Source organism: Ixodes scapularis, unplaced genomic scaffold (assembly GCF_016920785.2).
Source record: "Ixodes scapularis isolate PalLabHiFi unplaced genomic scaffold, ASM1692078v2 PGA_scaffold8__174_contigs__length_109621045, whole genome shotgun sequence".
In the NCBI taxonomy this organism is placed as follows: domain Eukaryota; kingdom Metazoa; phylum Arthropoda; class Arachnida; order Ixodida; family Ixodidae; genus Ixodes; species Ixodes scapularis.
Window position 1 is genome coordinate 36,270,473 of NW_024609883.1, and position 22,206 is coordinate 36,292,678.

The 22,206-nt window shown below is 47.3% G+C and overlaps 1 protein-coding gene across 1 annotated transcript in view; it reads right to left on the reverse strand.

Annotated features, from left to right (window-relative positions):
- Positions 1 to 22,206, reverse strand: part of LOC121833552 — a 42,846-nt gene that overhangs the window by 15,891 nt on the left and 4,749 nt on the right. The gene's annotated exons all lie outside the window — the stretch shown is intronic.

The window sequence follows — 22,206 nt, forward strand, 5'->3', positions numbered from 1 at the left end:
CAGCCCCGAATTAGAGCTGTCCTTGCATAACGAACACCCAGGCTTCATGGAACCAAATCTTGGAACACAGCTTTGTTCTGTGTTTGCTCGGTAACAGCCCTCACTGAACTGTCTCTGAGGCTGTTTTTTTTCTTCTTCGAAACCCATACACCTTATGTCGTTTTCGTTTCTTATTGGTAGCGAGAACTTTACCAGTATGCCTGTCGCGGGCGCTTTCCCTGAAGGTGGAAAAATCACAAGGCCGAGCCCTGTATTTCTCTTTCGTATTTTAAAAAGCTGCGTGGTTGTTTCTTCGAAATTGCAAAATTTACGCCGAAAAAGCACCCAAGGTGTGGGAAAACGTACAACCCACTCAAAATCACGGACTTGAAACCGAGAAAAAGCAGCCCCGAATACAAAAAGACAAAGAATGTAAACAAATATTATTTCGCTTCGTTCGATCTTCGCGCGATTACACTAATCAAGATGGCATTATAATGTCGGGAGGCCGAGTTGAAAACAACGGTAGCATAGATGCGAATAAAGTAACGAGTAAAACTTATCTCCAGGGCAGTTGTAAACAAGCACTGACAAATTGACATCTACCCGTAGAATGATCGTGTTTATCAAAGGCGCGTGCGTGCGCGCGTGGCTGTGCTGAGGCGTAGCTTCGGCCCTGTGAATGCGGTAGACTAAAAAGGGGATGTCTGACAATTGCGTGGGCCAGAACGGTGCGCCGATTCAATTTATACAGAGGAGAGTAATCCATCATAAGGAAGCGTTTTGAAATTATGCCATGGTGATATAGGATATTAAGTCACACTGGCGGATGAACCGAGAGACCTCTCTCGGGCGTTACGAAACGCAAGCTATACCGCCACACCTCCCTCTTTTACTAACCCACCGTACTGCGAAGAATGAGAACATCTTCCGGCGCCAAGCATAGGCTCCGAGATTAGGCGCGCGCGAACGCCTCACGGGTCATCCCATCCAGCTCGTTCCTCAGCAGAACGAGAGTAATTGCGCAAACTCCTTCGCGCTCCGCGAGGTGGCGACGTACTCCTTAGCCGTCCGCGTCGTAACTGCCCACCTGTTCCCACCAGGTTTATTTTCAAGAAAGCTGTTGTACGTAAACACAGTGAGAACGCAGGCGAGCTGGTATAAGTTTACCATGAGACGCCGTCTAACTCACTTCTTTCCCTCTCTCTTCCACTTTTGGTTGTTTCAAGTTTCTTCACACTCAGTGTCAGGTGCCTTAACAGAATGGTAGCAGTGTTATGTGTATGTTGCGTGGACTTTTTTTTTCCTCTTAGTTTTAGTAGCTTCCTGAACGTCGACTGAAAGCAATGTGGATATGTTTTTAAAAAAATTAATGATTATTTTAGCCTTGTGATAATAGAGCATCGCTCGGCGCGCGGTTGCTCTACATAAAAACAACAAATATGGCATTCGGAAACTTTCTTGCATAAAGTATATTTGGCACTCGTTTGGGTGATGGTTGTTCCGTACATAGCAAGATTTTTCCGCTGAATTTTTATGGCACTTTTCCAGCGCAAGATGCCTCGCGGGGCGCTGCCAGTATTTTTACCCGAAAGAGGAACAGAATATTTGGATTATGGTGGAAGCGAGGAGCAAGCATTCACTCAGTTGTCAAATCGTGCATTCGTTGCTGAACTCGCGTACTCTAAATAAGTCAATAAAGAGAGTCTAATTCTGCAGAAAAATGTTGCGTTTTGAAGCGTGCATTGCTGGTCAAAAAAGGGTGCCTAAAGTTTGTGAGTTTGTATGTAAACACGATATTGACCGGTAACAGTTAGTTTCAGTCCTCACTATTTTCTATATTTTAGCAATAACATAACGCTGGTTAGCTCAGTTGGTAGAGCGCTCCAATTGTAATGGAGAGGTCCCGGGTTCGATACCCGGACCAGGCGGATTTTTTCGGTCGCTCACCAGTCACCTAGCTGTGTTTGGAGATTTATGTTTGTCCTTTGTCCCTCTTGTTCCCCTTCTCCAGGGATTAATTTCGTCATTCTTGTCCAGCTCGCTTGCTCCTTTGCATTTAATTGCATTATAATGTTAATAAGGCCATTATTATTTCATGTGCACAGCATAGCTCTCTACGTTCGTGTTTAAAATATCGTTTTATTTAAAAGTTACCACATCAACCTTTTTTTTTTTTTTCTGTGCCATCGCACATATTGCTGTATGCTGTTGAGCACATCACGCTGCAGGAAGTTACTTTGTGCATAACCTATAAACATAAAATGTTTTAATTGTAAATAAACCAGTTCTACATATGTCTACTGTACTAGAAAAAGGGCCCTAAATAAAAACCCAAAGCAACCAAGGCGGAAGGTGATTTTTCGCAACTAAGTATATTTAAAATTAAAAACGCACACGCACTTACAAGAAAAAATGAAAAAAAAACAGAGTCGTGTTTATCTGTCTATTTTACTCAAGAAATCAAACCCGGGGCGCAATAGGACAAGAGGAGCATAGCGAATAGACAAAAAAAAAAGGGGGGGAGGGAAAAAGACAAAGGGAGCTTTGCGAACGTAGCCATCCCCTTACGTTCTTATAGTACAGGCGTATATATGTTTCCTTCAGAGTCCTTTCTTTTCCTTTTGCAAAGAACTCGATATCAAGAAATGACCATAATTAAGTGCATCTACTACAAAGCAAGCACGAATCATTTGTAGGAAGAGCACTAAGGGATGACTCCGCCAGGTAGTATAATTCTAGCCCTTATCGAGATTCGAGTTTGATTTCTCACGAAAAGACAGGTTCGTGACATGAACTTGACTATTTTTTGGGGGGCATATAAATATACAATTTATTTCCAATACACTTAGTTGCGAGTTCCCCTTGCCCAGTTGTTCTCGCTCATTTTTTTCTAATTATATCGTCGCTTCTTCTAGTAGTAGACGATGAACCAGTTGGCTCTCAACACCATACTTTACCACTAGGTTTATTGACATTTCAGTGCCTGTTTTCGATTCGAGTTGTGTTTAAGTCGCAAAGTGACTTGAACGTAACTTGTGTTAAGTCGATTCGATGCAATTCAATTCAATTTGAGTTCAAGTGACAAAAAGACTTAAACTCCAATTGAGTTCGAGTTCAAGTAACGAGGTGATTTAACTTGACGTTTAGAGGCAGACAGGCCAATCGGTTTACGAAAACTGGCTGAATCATTCCAGGGTGGAGGTCTTACTGACGTAGTCTTTGGGACGCAAGGTGCGTCTAAAGGGCAAACACAATTTCCACTCGTATATGCACACGCTTGAGCCTTAAAATGGGGCATCTCCCCCAAAAAATATACAAAAATACGCCTTCGCCAAAGTTTCGCTCCCGCATGACACTATTCACATATCACATATCGTGCTAGTTTTCACGAGCACGTTACCGGCACACAATAGCGTAATGAGTGGAAGTTACTCCTCAGGCTAGACGCCTCGCCACATAAGATCAGAACGCTTCTTGTCCCGCAGTCATCTCGGGTTACGAAGAAGCGATAACTCGTGCTCGGCATGTCACAATAACAAAATATCACTATCACATAGGTCGTATTTTGGGCTTCCCCCCTCTAAGTATTGCACAAATAGTGTAACAACTAATAAATCAGCGAAGAAGAACGAGAGGAAGGTAACTAAAAATTGCATTCCGGTACTATCCAATAGCATGCTCAGTCTTTTAAATATGCATTACAATTTAAGAAACGTGCGAATAAATAACGTATTATTTGTATCTTATTTATTTGTAGAGATGATCGTTTGTACATTTGATTCTCTAAGCGTTTTGTTTCTTATTTTGGTCTTCTTGTGTGCGCCAATGCGAAGTCGCGCATGGTTGTTGGGCTCATAAAATAAACACTATTCTTCTTTTTCTTCTTCTTCTTCTCTTCTTATTATTATTATTATTGATATTATTAGCAATATTAGTATTATTGCTATTATCAAATCGCGATAGCTTACATTTAGACGAGCCTGATTTCTGGTTTTTGCGCAAATCTTTCCTTGATTTTCATTCGTGGTACAAATTGAAGTGAATGAAAGCGAATTCCAACGGCGCATTTGTGCGGTGCGGGCCACTGCGCGTTAAAATGGGTAGTTTTGAATGACTTCATAAACGTCCGAATTTTGTCGTTCCGCCATAATTGCTTAGTTAGGTTTAAAAACAAGATAGTAACACATTTGTTAGGCAGCGAGCTCGAGATAAAATTATTGAAGTTATACAGTGTGCCTACAGTTTTGGACAAGTCGCCTATTAGCTTGGTAATATTGCCACTTTATGACAAGACTTCACTAAGCCAAATACCAAGACTTTTTTTACCCGCTTACTTGCTCCAGTTACAAGCCTTCAAATGTTATAGTTATACTATCGTCGTCTCGTTTACTTACTTGTTTGAAAATATGTAGTTTGTGTTGTTTGAGTTTAATTGCAATCTATTTTTGTAAGCATTGTGACAGTTAAGATATAAGAGTTTGCAGCTAGTTCAAAATATTTTTCCCCACTGAAGAATGTTACAATCATCAGTGTGCATGATTACTTCCTGATGGCCAATTATTTTGTGAGCTTATTTGTATACAAATAAAATAATAAAGGGCCTATGACTGATCCTTGTGGAACTTCACGCTGTATATTTGACTATGAAGAGGATATTTTATTTATATTACGTACTGATGCCCATCTGTCGAATAACCCTTTAATAGGTTTTGTGCAATTCCTCGTATGCCGTATTTATCAAGTTTCTGGAAGAATATTTCGTACTGCACAGTATCGAACTTTTTTGATGGTGCAAAAATGATGAGAGTACATAATTTACTCTCAATGTTCGCAATTATTTTGTCTTTGGTGTGAAGGATTTCAGTTTGTTACATAGATTTATACTCTTAAAATGTATGCTAAGAAGTTATAACTGTGTTTATTTAAAAGCATCCTTGCCTATTCCATATATTAGTTTAAAAAAATTGAAAAGCCGTTAATACCAAACCTAATTTTTAATTGTGTGTTTCTTTGTTTTTCTCCCCGTTCTCTGGACACAGGATGAATTCTGACTATTCTTAGTTTGTTTGGAAAATGTGCGCTTTGTAATATTTTATTTGTTAAGTTAGAAGAAAGACTGACTTATTAAAGACGCCACATATTCAATGGGCTGGGGCTTGATTTCATCGTTTTGATTTTAAACATTTCATCAATTTCTCTAGATGATACTGGGACAAACATTAAATAACCTATAATTATTTCTCTAGACTAGTTTTCACCACTTCGGTTTTCCTGTTCTTGTGGATACTTGCCTACATTTATGAAGTTGTGAATCATCTTATCTGTGGCCTCTTTCCTGGTTATAAACTTATCTTCCAACAAAGATTATTCTCTAATGAAAATGCAATTAAAGCAAAGGTATATGTGAGCTCGACAAGAATGACTATAATGATTCTTGGGGAAGGGGAACCAAGAGGACAAAGGGCAAACACAAATCTCCAACCACAACTGGGTAACTGATGCGCGAAAAAATCCGTCTGGTTTTGATATCGAACCAGGGGCCTCTCCATTTCAGAAGAACCCTCTACCAACTGAGCTAACCAGGCGTAAAATGTCACTAGAGCAAAATAAGTTTCATCAGCTCCCGCCAGTCTAACACCAACAAGGATGAACGGCCTGCATTTTAAGTTATGATGATAATGCAATTAATGCAAAGGTGCAAGCGAGCTGGACAAGAATGACGCTCGGTCGAACACCAGTCAACTAGCTGTGTGAGGCACAGTTTAAATGAGGCAGAGTTTAAACCCACATCACGAAGTAGTTCACCTGTGAACTAAAAAAAAAAAAAAGCAAAAAGCTACCACCTTGCCCGAGGGTGGGAGGTACACTACAGCAATAACTGTGTTTTTAGTTCTTAGTGTCATGCATGCAGTACTTATATAGAGTTTACAAAAATCGTCAATAATTTCGTACGATATACTACGTTTCGTTTAAATTGCGACTCCTTCTCCTTCCTTTTTATCCCTCGCCAGACCCAATACTCGTAATTTTCAATATTTGTTGCAATGTAATTTTTTTAACCATGTTTCCGTGATCAAGAGAAACATCAAAAATTGGGCAACGGGGAGAAAAAAATATTGTAATTAAGGTTGGCTTTCTTAATATTTATGTTTCTCGCGTTTTGGCTGCATCACAGAAAAGTTTGGTTTAATACATTCGAATTCATCATTAAAAGATGAACGATCAACAAAAGTGCATCTAGTCGAAGGGACAGCCATTGATGCATCTAGGCTAATATTTTTAACTGAAATGTTAACTCCTTTTTCCTTTTAGTTAGCAATATTTCCAATGGCAATCAAGCACGTCATTTCTACAGCGTCAGTTTTGACATTTTTGCACGCGTAAATCTTTCCGGCGGTCGACCACACGAACGACAACCCGCTCTAAGCTTCTGTGCGATGGACTCTCCAGAAAATGTGTGGTTGATGTTCTTTAGGCGCTCGTTTACGCATATAGTGCAGGCGGTCCCTCCGAAATCAAGTGACGCAGTTGTTAATCTTTGCCTTCTGGTCTTTCGCAAAACCTAGTTCCTCTTCCTGCAATGAACAAAACATATGGTGATTTTTTTGTGTCCTCTTTAGACGTTGACCCACGATGGCTGACGTCAATGCGAGAGTCAAGTGTCGGTTGGTCTAAGAGAGTGCAGATTCGATTAACAAAATTGGTGGTACCGTACTCCCTTTAATTTTAAAGTTATTTCATCTTTGATATTGCTCAAGTTTCTCTACCCCTGCGTTTATTTTATAGGCCTTTTTAGGCGTATAACATAAGAGTATAGTTAACCAGTTATCGTTAACCAGTTAAAAAAAGCGCCTATATACTAGCGACGCGCGCGTGCGACAAAAAGTATCGCTGTGGTCGGCATTGGCGATTGGACAAACCATAGCTTCCTGAGTAGCTATGTCTGACTTTCAAGAAACTAGAAACAGAAGTCACGTAGCCGTAAGAGGAACGTAACCCAGAGCGGCGCGCACGGCGAAACTGCCCTCTTTGATGCCGTTACGACATGGCGAGATTAGCGTCTGTCGCTCTATTGAAAGGCGTCAAGTGCCAACCCCTGGAGAGCGGAAGGAGCTACGCCGTCCCCCTGCCGTACCTGCGCCTTTCCGGCCGTACCTACGTGGTACATACTCCCTACGCGAGCGTCCGTTTCTCCGGCAACCGGAGGAGCATTTCCGCTTTTTAACAGAGCAACGACAGCTAACCTTGTGCGAGCTCAACAGTCGCGTTGCATCTATTTTACGATAAACTTCTAACACTAAAACTTCCATGATACGCGACAATTATCGCAGATCAACAAACAGTACTATATAAATATTAATTTAAATATTGGGCTAGACGTATTGCGAAGGACGCGTCGCTCGCTCAATCGCAACAACATGACAAGTTTGAAACGTAATCTTGATATGATCTCTGCCCACAGTTAAATCACTAAAGAAACAGAGCACTAACGACGGAGAAGAATTTCCCGTACCGTGGCTGTACCGCTGGATTGCCGGTTATCAATTTGTAGAAGTGGAAGTTAGCACGAGTGTGAAACCCATCTGCATGGTTCACGGCGATCTCGGATGTTTCCCCACGGCAACGGCGTAGTACAGATCAGAAAACGTTTATTAAGGATGATTGGGGTCCGCCACACCTCTTGACTGAAGTCATCTGGTGTTACGGGATGATTAGGAAGAGATGAAGGGTGTGAGTAAGAAAGGGGGGTTAGATGAAGTGTGTGAAGTTCACTGCCTTAAGGTAGGTGAGTAAAGAGTCCAAGAACTTGATCCTGTTTGCGCTTTCTTTCAGGGGGCTTACCCACTCTCCGTATGTTTGAGGTCGTGCGTCTTCCGGAATGCTGAGGAGTGCGTCTTGCCTTAGCTGTTTGTTTGCTTCGCAGTCCCATCTCAGATGTTTACAAGTAGCCGGGGTTTTGCAAGTCTTGCAGTTAAAGTGGGGACAAGGGTCGTCTTCATCGTGTGACCTATAAAACTTCCTTCTCAGCACAGGTGTTAGGGTTGTGTTGGTGGCGATGCGTCCAATGCATACCTTCCCCCACCTGGAGTAATTGGATGGAAGAGGGTAAGCCTCTTCTGGCAGCAGGGATGCCAGTCGTTGTTTCCGAGCTGTTCTACTTGCCTCTTTCAGTTCATCGAGGTCCAGATCTTCTGGTTGGGTTGTGACGGGGGAGCGCTCGTGACCTGATGCGGCGTGGGATGCTTGTAGCTCAATCCGCGCGGTCTCGTGGGCCTCCTCGTTTCCCGGGATTCCCTGGTGTCCTGGGATCCATGCGATGTGCAAACTGCCTCCATTTAGGCGAAGGATCTTAGCTGTATGTTTGATGTCTTTCGCAATCTTATTCCTACAGTCTGTCCTTCTGGACGCCTTGACTGCTTCGCTGGAGTCTGTGTAGACGTACATGTGTGCGGCCGGATTGCACTGAACCTGCTCTTCAAGAGCCCAGTGTATGGCCAATAGTTCAGCAGTTTTTGTGCTGCTGCTATTTAGCAGGTATTTGCTTTTTGATTCGCCGGTGCTAGCTGAGTGCATTGCTATGGCCGTGGTTCCGTCCTCGTTCCTCGCGGCGTCGGTATACATTACTTCTGCGGTTCCCATTTTAAGAATTGCCTCCACTTCTTTCCTGTGGCGTTTTGCTTTGCTTTCCCTGCGTTTTGGTTCGGTCCTGTTTTGATTCATCGGTGTGGGGTTCAGGTCCACTGCCGCCTCATCCTCCCAGGGAGGGTTCGGTGGTGCGATGTGGGGGCTTTGTTGTGATGTTTTTCCGAGCATTCGGAGGATGATAAGGCCGGCGGGTGATCTTTCGAGTCTGTCGAGTTGACTTCTCCTCGCTTCGTTTGCGATATCCTCGAGGGAGTTCATCTGAGCGGCGCTTCTTAAATCCGTAAGTCTGGTGTACTTGGGCAGCCCAGTAACCACTCTCATGGCTGAATGGTTAAGTATCTCCAGCTTTCTTATCTGGGTTTTTGTTAGCCGCAGGAAATTGAACACGTACATAACTCTGGTAATGGGCAGTGCTCGTATTATTTTCTTCAAGGCACTCTCGTTTGCTCCCCTCGCCTTGTTAGTCGTTCTCCTTTCAAACTGAGTCCCTTTTTCCATTGAAATTGCGTTTGTTTTACCCAGTTATGAGCGCCTCCGGTTTCATCAAAGGTTAGTCCAAGAATTTTTATGCTGGGCTTTCTCTCGACCCTCGTTCCTTCAATCTGAAGGCAGATGGTGTCCCCAATGTTCTGCTGCCTGACTTTTCTGCTTGCAACAACCAGATAGTTTGTCTTTTCAACCGAAATCTTCATCCCGGTTTCCTTAAGGAACGCAACTGTGATGTCAAGTGCTTTTTGCAAATGTTCCTCTTGTGTTTTAGCTTCCCCTGTTGCGGTCCAGATAGAAATATCGTCAGCATAGATTGTGAAATTTACTTCTGCCGCATTTTTCTCCAGTGCTAGAGCGAGGTCCGCCATGACCATGTTGAACAACGTGGGGGAGATAACGGCACCCTGGGGTACTCCAATCGGGTTATTTGAGATCGGTCCATTGGTGCTGCCCATGTGAACACTGTAAATCCTGTCCTGCAAGAAGGACTTTATAAAATTCAGCAGTCTGCCTCGAATGCACCTTTTTTCGGTCGCTTTTATGACCGTTTCATGCGGTATGGAATCAAATGCTTTTTTAATGTCAATTGCCACGATGGTACGGGGTTGTCCTTTTGGGGGAGTAGATGTTATGTCTCGGTGTATCATGGCCAAGCTTTCCTGCGTTGAGAGGCCTTGCCTAAATCCTGTTTGCGTAGGGCACAGTCTACTTTGTGTTTCCAGGTGCCATGTAATACGGGCTAAAACCATTCCCTCCATTATTTTACACAGGCTAGAGGTTAGAGAAATCGGTCTTAGGTTCCCGATATCGTTGGCTGGCTTGCCGGGTTTGGGTATCGGAATTACTGTGGAGTGTGTCCACTTTCTGGGTAGGGTGCCTTGTTTCCAAATTCGATTGTACCATTCCAAAAGTTCCTCCTGTTTTTTTCTAGGAGGTTATTTACAGCAGCAATAGTTACAAGGTCGGGTCCCGGTGCTGTGTTGCATTTGGCTGTGGCTATGGCCGCCAGCAGTTCCCCCTTGTTAAAAGGAGCGTCTTCTGGTGCTTGGTCGTCCGTTTGCGATCTTTCGTAGCAGGTGCTTAGGGGGGAAGTTGTGGGCTGCGGGAAAAAGCTATTTCCAGCTTGAATTGCTAACTCAGCTTCTGATATTCCAAGTTGGGAGCCAGGTTGGCTCCCATTCCTTTGCTTTTAGTCTTTCCGCACATCCCTTTGTACGTGCTCCATGCTTTTCCTAGCCCCGTCTTCTCGTTGAAGGATCCACAGTGCGTTTGCCATTTTAGCCGACTAAGCTCCAGTGTGTACCTCTTTGCTCGAGCCGTAGCAAGATTGAGCTTGATTTTGAGTTTCCTGTCTCGTTTATTTTTTCTGTACCGTTGTAAGGCTTGAAGGCGACTGGCCCATAGGTTAAGTAAATGCAGGTATAGCGCGGGTGCGTCTTCTCGTATTCGGTACTCTTCTTTTGCGCCGGCCATGGTCAACTGTATTCTGCGTGTTAGGTCTTCTATGCTGCTCTCTCCTAGCAGCATTCGGAATCTATCCCATCAAATAAAGTGGACCTTCTCTCTCGCACCCACGCTGTTGTGCAATTTGATACTGATTGGAAGGTGGTCGCTTCCCACGGGGTCCGGCTTTGTGTGCCAGGTCACCCTTAGGTTCCTGGTTGTCCATGTTAAGTCCGGTGTTGTATCCGCTTCCCTTGGGTTGAGTCCTAGTCTGGTTGGTGAATCCGGCTCATTCCTGAGAAGAAGCCCTAGCTCTTTACACTTGCTGTTGAGGCTTTTTTCGTGTTGGTTTTCTCGCTTATATCCCCATGGTGTGTGTTGGGCATTGAAATCACCGGCCACCAGCGTAAAAATATTGCCGTGTTTCACGTCATCTAACCATGACATGTCATTTCCTTCCCGTCTGTGCGGTCTGATATAGGTATTAAAGATTCTACATTCCTTACCCCCTATTCGTACTTTGACACCCACAACTTCCTGCGTGTTGTTGCAGAGATGTTGCGTCATGAGTTGTGCCTGGGAGATGTCCTTACTTATCAGCGTTGCTACTGTAGGCATGGGGTTCTTTGGTGTATTACGGTCGGTGTTGGCGGCGGTTTGCGTATAGGTGTTGTAACCCCTAATTTCGATCGAGCCTGTTTTTGTTTCTTGCAGCAGGATGATAAGCGGTTTGTTGTCACCCATTTTGTCCAGTCTTTCCTTGAATTCTGCTTGCTTTTGTCGGAAGGTTCGTGTTATACCCGGTGTCGGAACACTGTGCTAGAGGACGACGATGCTGGCACAGCAGCCACAGAACGCCCGCACTCGCTGAACGCGCACACTCGCAAGCTCTCGATCCGTCCACCGGTCGCAACGGCCGGACCAGAATAAATACGAAGTATTCGGCGGTAGTCTTTCTGCTTACTCGAATACAATACTGGCGACGAGCCCTGGTACGAGCCAACGAAGCCTGGAAAGCCACCGCAAGCCATGCTCACCCAAGGTACCATCGAAGCCTTCCCAGGCAAGGCATGGGCGTCATGGATCGAACGCTTAGGGTTCTACTTCGTTCTACTACTGGACAAGAAGCGGGCACTGCTACTCACGCTTTGCGGGCCAGAAACCGACGACATCGTTCGAGTTTTAGTGGCCCCTAAGACGCCAGGAGATATCGGGTTCCAGGAACTGGTGTCGATCCTTGGGACACACTTCGACCCTCAAGCCTCGGAGCTGTACAGTCGCTACAAGTTCCAGCGTCGGGACCAGCTAGCCGACGAGTCAATCAACAGTTACGTCGCGACTCTGAAGCAACTGGCAGCAGACTGCAATTTCAGTATACCCTTGACCTCATCGATAACTGCTGCAACGACGGCATCGCAGCCATCAACGGCAGGTCAGGTCTCCGGTACAAGGGCTACGACTGAGACACCAGCAACACCTCTTTGCGACACCAGACTGCCGTTGGATATCGTGCTGCGCGACAGATTTGTCAGCGGCATACGCGACGAGCTGCTGCAGCAACGTCTGTTTGCAGAAAAAGATTTGACGTTTGCAGCTGCTTTTGACATAGCAGTCAGAACTGAAAGCGCACTTAAGCAGCAGCAGGACATCAAGAGCAAAATCGAGCATCAGGTGCACCAGACGGAAAAGAGGAACAAGGAGCCTTCAACACAACAGGGGCGACGTTGCTACCAGTGTACGGGACAACATGATCCGCAAGAGTGCCGTTTCAAGAACGCGGACTGCAGATACTGCAACAAGCGCGGACGTATTGAAAAAGCTTGTATTGCCAAGAAAAAGCATCAGGCAAGCAAACCGCTCAAGAAAGCGAACCAGATAATGGCATCGACAAGTTCAGAGAGTCAAATACCGCCTAATCCTGGATGCTCATTTTATGAACTTCACAAGCTTGCGACGGACACAGCTGTTTCAAAGTTTCACGTCACACTTCGAATTGAAGGCAAACCACTGGAGTTCGAAGTTGATCCGAGTTCCGCCTGCTCACTAATTAGCGAAGAGACCTTCCGAAAAACCTGGCCACGGAATCCGCCGAAACTTACGCACGACGATGTTGAACTGCGTACTTGGAGTTTTGAAGGACTGAAGCTTCTGGGATCCCTCCAAGCTACCGTCAGATTCAAGTCAAAAGACTACGTGCTCCCGCTTCTAGTGTTGAAGGGATCCGGCTGTCGCCGTCTGGGCCGCGACTGGTTCCAGGCCCTACACATCAGGTTAGAAGGAATCAACCAAGTGCGACAGCAGAGCACGCCGCCAGAGGTACAAGCGGTTTTACACCGCCATTCCACGGTCTTCAATGAGGACATTTCGGGATACACTGGCCCCTCGGTTCACTTAGAACTAGAGGAGGGAGCAGCGCCAAAGTTCTGGAAGGCTCGTTCCGTTCCACTAGCACTGCGATCTGCAGTAACACGAGAGCTCTCCCGACTGCAAGAGCAGGATATAATCGAGCCAGTACAACATTCGGAGTGGGCTACACCTCTAGTCCTCGTCCGTAGAAAGAGTGGAGATCAGACTTTGTGGAGACTACAGAAGTACTGTCAACGCCGTATCAAAGAAGGCAGCGTACCCACTACCAACTACAAGAGAAGTTCTGGCAAACCTGAGAGGGGGCACCGTTTTCTCGACGTTGAACCCTTGTCAAGCCTACCAACGGTTGAAAGTGTCTGAAGCCACTGCAGCTGTATTGACCATCAACACCATAAAAGGCTTGTACAAAGTGAAACGCCTGCCTTTTGGAATCTCAGCGGCACCAGCAATTTTCCAGCGTACAATGGAAACAACCTTGGCTGACATTGAGGGCATATGTATCTACTTGGACGATATCATCGTGAGTGGAGAGAGCCGAGAACAACATGCTGCACGCCTGGACCAAGTACTGTCCAGGCTCGAAAACGCAGGCCTGCGGCTCAAGAAAGAAAAATGTCAGCTCGCAGTTCGCGAAGCCAAGTTCCTCGGGCACCGAATTGACGCAGCAGTGATTCACACAACAGATGAAAAAGTGCAAGCCATTCTGGACGCGCCGGAACCAAGAGGAAAAAACGAACTGCAGGCGTTTCTGGGACTGCTGGTCTTCTACGACCGGTTTCTCAGGAACAGAGCCACAGTTGCAACCGACCTTTATGGACTTCTTCAGGAGAATGTCACGTGGGAATGGAAAAACAAGCATAGGAAATCATTCCAGAAACTGAAAGAATTGGTTAAGGAATCCACTGTTTTGGCACACAATGACGAAAACAAGCCGTTGCTGCTCTCCTGCGACGCGTCGCCCTATGGTCTGGGGGCAGTCCTTGCCCAGGAAGATGACCTAAAACGTGAAGCGCCGGTCGCCTTCGCGTCAAGGACATTGGGAGCTGGAGAAAAAAACTATTTGCAGCTAGACAAGGAAGGGTTGGCCGTCGTGTACGCAGTGTGTCATTTTTACGAGTACATTGCCGGACGACATGTCCTCATATACACTGACCACCAACCGCTCCTTGGAATCCTTGGACGTCTTTGTAAAAATATTTACAGGAACACCACAGTTGATGCCAGGAACCCTCACAAAGAGAATTGGATCGCGTTCTTGGCTGGTCGCTACCGAGCGAGGTACAGTTCGACGGCACGAGGACCACATCAGCAACCGAATTGAGAAACACGCAGAATATCCGGTGGCCGAGACCTCTTTGAAGGACATTAGTGGGAAGCCGGCTTCAGGCATTCTACCGCAGTGGACTATTACGATAAATAGTGAGCCCACAAACTTCGAACGAAATGCTCCAGGCCCAGAGACTGTTGCACATCCCGACTCAAGCATTGTGCCGGCATCATCGAGATCTCTACGCCCAAGACGGCTGCTCAGCAACATGGTGACTCTCTCTAGGGGGGAGAAGTGTTATACCCGGTGTCGCAACACTGTGCTAGAGGACGACGATGCTGGCACAGCAGCCACAGAACGCGCGCACTCGTAGAACGCGCACACTCGCAAGCTCTCGATCTGGGGGCGCTGCGAGCGGCCTTACCACGCCGGACGCGCCAACGGAACGCTCCGTCCTAAGAATCGTTCAATCCCCTGTAACAAAGGCTAACCGCCTTCAATCTTTGACAACGCCGATTCTACTACTTCCAAGGAACCTCTGGGAGAAGATTCAGCGGCCGGTGAGCTTTCCTTTTGGAATTATCCGCCCACGATCCTCGCAACCTCCCGGCGCCTCAAGTTAAGCCTTACGGCCAAGCCGCGCGAGGGGTGCCGGCTGCGAGCGGCGCCGGCAGGCGGCGCCGGCAGGCGGCGCCGGCTGCCCGCTCTGAGCGCCGGCTCCTCGGGCTCGCTGCCGAGCATCCGTCGTCGCGCTAGGAGCGAGCGCTTAATCCCCAATCACCCGCCATGCAAGAAGAGGACGCATCCCTCAAAGAAAAATGGCAGACGGTGTACGGAAATCCGCGCCGCAAGACCACGAACATCACAACTGTCATTATCCGACCCACCGGACTTCTCCTCCGCGACGCTCAGCCGCATCACGTCATGCAGGCCCTAGTCATGACTGCGGGCCTCACGCCAGGTGAAATGACCGACTCCATGCTGCAAGTACAAGCTTCCCAAAACATACTGGCTTTTAAAACCCTTCGCCCAACCGCTGCAGCCAAAATCCTCGACCACAAGCACTTCGTACTAAATAATCGGGACCACCCGTACACGTCCTACACCGCTGCCCCAACAACATCGTGCAAAGGTGTGATCCATGGCGTCGAGGCTTCGACACCATGGATCCGAGTTCAGATGCTACCCCCCCCCCCCGCCCAAAGGCCCAGTTTTGCAGTAGGTGCCACCTCCTTGGACACCGAGCCGACGTATGTGCAAGCCCACCTGACACCATTCTTTGCGCTCAATGCTCCACTCCGCTAAACAGCACCGACGAACCGCATGACTGCCATGTTCGCTGCAAAACATGCAGCGGCGATCACCCCACCACATCCACGCAATGCCCAGCACGGTTGCAAGCCAACGCCCAGGCAGTCAAGCAAGCATACGAACGCCGCATCCAGTTACGGAAGACCACGGCACAAGACCTAACCAAGCAAAAGCCACCACCAGCAAGGCAACACCGACCTCGATCACGATCGAGGGCACCGGCTCGCCGCCCAACCACTCCAAGACCTAAGACATCCAAGGTGTGGGGAAACCCGGCCCCAAATTCGAATCAACGCCGAGATCAGGCGCAGCCAAATCACTTGCAGCAACTCCAGTCCAGAAATTCCAGCTCTCGACAACAGGTGAGCCAGCCACTCCCTCCTCCCTCCCCTTCCCCTGACAACATGAGTGATTCCACTACCCCCCTCCCCGCATCAGCATCTTACCGCGACGCACTAGCACCCCCATCACTGCGTACCACGCAACCTTCGCCGACACCCACACAACCCATGACGAATATTGAAACTCTCTTCACAACCCTCCGCGAACAGTTAGCCGCGCTCCAGCAACACATTACCGCCCTAGAAACTCAACACGAGCAACATGAGCACCGCCTCGCAGCGCAAGACAGCAAAAATGCTTCTATGGAGGCTAAGCTTGATCGCATACTCCGTCTACTCTGCAAATCACGCTCACGCTCCCCGAGCACAAGCACCAATACGCCGAAACAACGCCGAGAGAGTACCTCATCTGTTACATCTGACCACTATAACTAAGCCTACATCACTTGTCATATGGCAATGGAATTGCCGTGGCCTACGCACTAAACAATCATCACTACAACTCTACGCACAACAGCACGCATCCCCACCCCCGACATCATTGTATGCCAAGAAGCATTTTATCTATTTAAACTTGCCGGCTACACCACTTACCACCACGGAGACGGCACCGACCGGACGAAGCTAAATCTGCTCACATTAGTTAGCAAATCCCTCAGCTCCACCCAAATAGATACTGCCCATCTATCTGACGAGCACACCCTCACGCTCGGAGTGGTAGTGCAACCGGACAAAAGACATCCCACAACACTTCAGATACTTAACGTATACCATCACCCAAGACAGCCCTTACGACTAGCTAAACCGATCTTCACACCACATAACAGCAAAACACACGACACCCTGGTTTTAGGAGACTTCAACTGTCCGCATGTCAGTTGGGGCTACCCCCGCGACACACCGAACCGCAGAAAACTAGCCTCTGCCAGTCAACAAGCACAATTCACCCTCTTAAATGACATACACTTCCCTACAAGACTCGGTAATTCTGCTGAGCGCGACACCAATCCAGACCTCGCCTTCTATAAAGGTGCGTACACTCCGGATTGGTCAAACACTCAGGAAACACTCGGCAGCGACCACAACATTCTTACCATAACACTACATCAACCCAAAAATACACCGAGATACACACACACATCCCTAACAGATTGGGATGCTTTTTGCACTGATATGTCCCCTCCGGATCCGAACATGAACCCTGAGGAATGGCTCGTTTCGCTTGTCAGGCACCAGCGGAAACACACCAAAAAAAATATATAACACGGAACAAGCGCAATACATAGACCCCCATCTCGCACACCTTTGGGAGGTCAGACGCTCGCTAATCAAAAGATGGAAAAAAAAAAGAAATTCAACCTGAATCTAAAGAAACGCATTCAAGACATTACTTCAAAAGCAGAGAGCTACGCCCAACAACTTACACAACAGAACTGGGGGAACCTCTGTAACTCGCTAAACACCCAAATGGGCTCAAAACGCGCTTGGGCACTGTTGAGGAGTCTAATTCAGCCTTCTTCACCCAAGGATCCCCTATATAAAATTCTTCTGGCCACGGACACCAACCCAGAAATACTAGAACAAGAACTTATTGGGGATCTCTACCCCGACAGCACACCCACTCCAACAAGTAACCTCACACCTCGACAGTTTGATGTAACCCCACTAGACTCCCCTTTCACACTAGGCGAACTATTGAGCGCCCTTGTCTCCTTCCGGCGAAGCACCACTCCAGGGGAAGACGCCGTCACATATAAATTGCACAAGAATCTCCCCAAAACAGCCCACACTAAATTGCTCGAGATGTTCAACGTAATATGGGACACCGGGCAAATACCGGCCAAATGGAAACACTCCAAAATCATACTCATCCTTAAACCCGGAAAGCCACTGACTCCACAAAACCTTAGGCCCATCTCTCTGACATCTTGCACTGGCAAGCTGTTAGAGAGAATGGTCCTCACAAGATTAGAATGGCATTTGGAAACAAATAACATCTTGCCATCTACGCTCACAGGCTTCCGCCATCACATATCTACACAGGACACACACCTTAGATTACACCACGACATCCTCGAACAGCCCAGCTCAGCCCAACTACGCTGTATTTTGGCCTTAGACATTCGCAAAGCGTTTGACTGCGTAAACCACGAAATCATATTAACAAACCTGGCCAAAACAAACTGCGGCACAAACATATATAATTACATCAGAGACTTTCTCAGCAACAGATCGGCCACCTTCCATATACCGGGGCACAAATCAACTCCTTTTTACCTCACTCGCGGCACCCCACAGGGTTCGGTTCTGTCCCCGACTCTGTTCAATCTAGCCATGCTCAACCTTCCCCAACAACTGAACGAAATCCCAGACCTCTTCCACTCAGTTTACGCTGACGACGTCACCCTCTGGACGAACACCGGCTCGCCTTGAGAACAGGAGGGTGCCTTGCAGGCTGGTTGCGATAGGGTCTCCAACTACGCCGCCTCCCTGGGCCTCACCCTGGCTCCGGACAAGTCGGAGCTTCTCGTCGTTTCCAACCGACGGGGAGCTGTTCCAGAGCGGGGCCTCATCAACCCGACTATTAACGGCCAGCCCGTCCCACACAAACCCACAATCAAAGTCCTAGGCCTTGCTATACAACAAAACGGCAGGGCACACGGTACATTAGCCAAACTAACACACGAATCCAACAAATTACACATCTCATAAGCAGAATATAAAAAAACCAAGGCCTCCGTGAAAACCAAATCTTCAAAATAATAAACTCTTTCATCACCTCCCAAATTCAATATCTGCTTCCCTACCTGCAGCCCACTGCCTCACAGCTCCAAGCAATAGAAAGAGCTCTCCGGAAACCCTATCGCCTCGCGCTGGGGGTCCCACAGTAGGCCTCGACAATACAAGTCATTGGCACGAGAACATACAACACGCTAGACGAGCTCATACCACTGCACTTAGCGTCCCAGTTACAACGCCTGAAAACGTCCAAGCAGGGCAGACATATATTGTCCCTCATCAACTACGATACCTCCACCCTCCCAGACATCCCCCAGGAACCACCCCCGTGGAACATCCTCCCCAATATCCAGGTAGAGCCTATCCCAAGAAACATGGACCCCGACAGAAACAAAAAGCGCCGAGAACTCAGAGCACGAGCTCTTACACAACGAGTACTCACAGCGTGAAATTCTGAGTTTTCCCTATGTATTAGATTCCACCAATATTACTCGCGTTGAGGTCATTCGTGATCTAGGCGTTTTTATGGATCCTGCAATTAATTTCAACCATCACGTGACCACAATTACGAATGCTTCCTTTCGAGTGCTGGGAGCCATTACACGAGTGACACGCGATTTTTCTAAACCACTTTGTATTTTACGTTTGTTCTCTTCACTGGTGCGTAGTCGTGTTGAATATGCCTCAGTTGTCTGGAACTGTATTGGAGTGACAAATTCAGGCTTAATTGAGAGTGTTCAACGTAGGTTTGTTCGTGTTTTGTTTGATCGTTATTTTCAACCGAATTATTTCTATAGTTATGAGAGGATTTGTGAACTCGTGAAGTTAGACTCGTTGCATAACAGGAGAACAATTCGTGAACTGACATACTTGTATAAGATTGTAAATGGTATAATTGACTCCCCAGAGCTACTCGGCCACATCTATTTGCACGTTCCTCGTCAGTCTTGTAGACTTCATACTTTGTTTTATCCTATAGACTTTTATCAAGCTGCACCCATAACACGCCTACAATTGACTTATAACCATTTAGAACAGATTTGTGCGAATGCTAGCCTTGATATATTTGATGAAAAGCGTAAATTTCGACAGTGTGTTCAGGCTATTGTTCTTTTATAACGTTTCGCTTTTATCCTGTTTAGCGTTGTATTTCTGAAGGAATAAGTGCACCACTAAGGAGGCGTCAAGCTGTTGGTGGGTCACTGAAAATAAGAATAAACAAATCAATAAACAAACAAACAAAACAAGAAGGAGCTCGCGTCTACTTCACAGATGCGAGCCTTCAAACCGACACGAACACTGGAACGATTGCCTACCACTCCGAACACCACGAAAATGCTTTGCAATACACTAACCCACCCGCCATCGATGACTTAGAGGAACACGCCATTGCCATAGCAATTGAGCATGCTTGCACCGAACCCTACACACACCACCCAACCTTTATATTTTCAGACTCACAGGATGCACTCCGCAGCTACCTTCAAAACAAAGTCAATGTTTACACTCGAAACTACCTCGCCCCAATATTGCATCAACACCCCTACCATCATTTTCGTTTAGTGTGGGTGCCAGGCCACGTTTCAATGGAGGGCAACGCAAAAGCCAATGCGCTGACCCGAGTTCCCGTTCCCGGACCCTCCATTGGCTGGTCTAGCCCATACTCTCCCAAAACACAGAGAGCTCTCGATAAACACAACCGCCGCACACTGTTGCAGGAGTACCGTAGGAACCGACAAACGCTGCCCCCTCCTCCCGGCCATTTCATCCGCACAGACGCCGCACTTATCCGGCAGGCGCAAACGCATTCACTGCCATCACATCACGTCCTACATAGAATTCACCGGCGACCCAGTCACCCCCCTTGTCAATGTTGTGAGACCTACCCCTGGCCGCGTCACACATATTGGGCGTGCCCCCTTTACTCCCCTCATCCCCCCCCTTCCCCCGAAATCACCTCCTGGGAGGAGTGGCTGGCGCCACCCTTAGACATCGCCGAACAGACTCTTCAAGCCCTCGCGGCTCATGCCAAGACTGTCTCGGCACAAGTGCTTCAGGAGTACGAGATCCTGACCGCATCCCCCCACCCCTAGGAGACCTGGACCAGGGTTTCCTGAGTACAAATAAAGTTCATTCTCTCTCTCTCTCGATCTGTCTACCGGTCGCAACGGCCGGACCAGAATAGATACGAAGTATTTGGCGGTAGTCTTTCTGCCTACTCAAATACAACAGTTCGGCAATTCCACTGTAAGACCCATGGAGTCTTTTTACTTTTAGACCTTTGCGTACGGGTCCTATTTATTTCTTGGTCGGTTCATAGCATGAAGGGCCTGCAGAATGCAGTCTAGTGTATTTTCTATTTTTCTCACTCTTTGATCAAGTGACGCCATTTTCTGCGTGACGCTGCTGTTCTGTAGCATTTGCGTCGCCATCGCAGTCGGTTCGTCGGGATATAGTTGTCTCAATTGAAGCCGGATCGGGTGCTTGCCTGTTTGGTCCTAGCCTGAGGGGAGCAGCCCAGACCCCTGTTTGAGGCTTGGAACTGTCTTCAGTTCCACGGTTCGATGCTCTCGGTGGTGGTGGAGGACCGTTCAAAAGGGGCCTTGGTGTTAGTAATTTTTTCGGCTGTGGACACCTTGCCGGTATCTGTCTTTTGGGGCAATTGCTGCTAGTTGCAACGTGCGAGCCCCCGCAGTTGAAACATTTCGGCAGCAATACACAGCCTTCTGCGTCTGCATGAATGTGTCCACAGTTGCCGCATCTTTTTGTGCCGGGGGGGCACACATCGGACTTATGACCAATGTGGTAGCATGAGTAGCATACTACAGGTCTGGGTCTGTACTCCATTACATTGAACACTTCACATAGGAAACGCACATGCTTCGGAATTCTCTCACCTTCGAAAGTGATCAGTGCTGTATTTCCGGATCTTCCTATGATCCTAGCTGTCACAATGTTGTTTGTGCGACAGTCTAATCCCTCCATCAGTGATTATGGTGTTTCATTCAGGTTTTCGCCATGCAAGTATATAACTGCCCTCAGTTGTTTGCTGGAGATGGCCATGTACGGTTTCATCTCATACTTTCTTTCCGCCTCTTCTACCGCTCCAATGTTGAGTAGCTCGCTCGTGAGCCGAGGGTTTCTGGTGGCGATTGCGATGGTATTCAACTTCTCGTTGAGGTGCACTGTGAAACCGTCCGTGTTCTAGATGCCGGCTTTCTCCATCGTCCGGTAGATGTCTCGTCCGGTGAAGGTGTGAACCTTCTCCTTGCAGGTAGGTTTCAACACCACTGTCTGAGTTGGGGACCTCCTTGTTTTTGCAAGGGCTTCTTTCTGTTTTGTAGGCAAGGTGCTGTGTTTGCATAAATGTCATAGTAGTAGTGGCCATTCTTCGTTGTCATCTCTCTGCCTCGCGTCGTTTGTGCATGCTGTATTTGTTTCTTGTGTCCCTGCCACCATCTGCTTCTGCCGCACAGTGGTAGGCAGGTTGCGGTTCAAAAGAAACTCTTCAAACTCTTTCTTATGATTCGAGTACTCCTGAAACGAATCCTTTCGCGTGACCACCTGTACGTGGAACTCCTTGTTCTTCATGAATTCATCAATCGTTTCACGTTGTTTCGT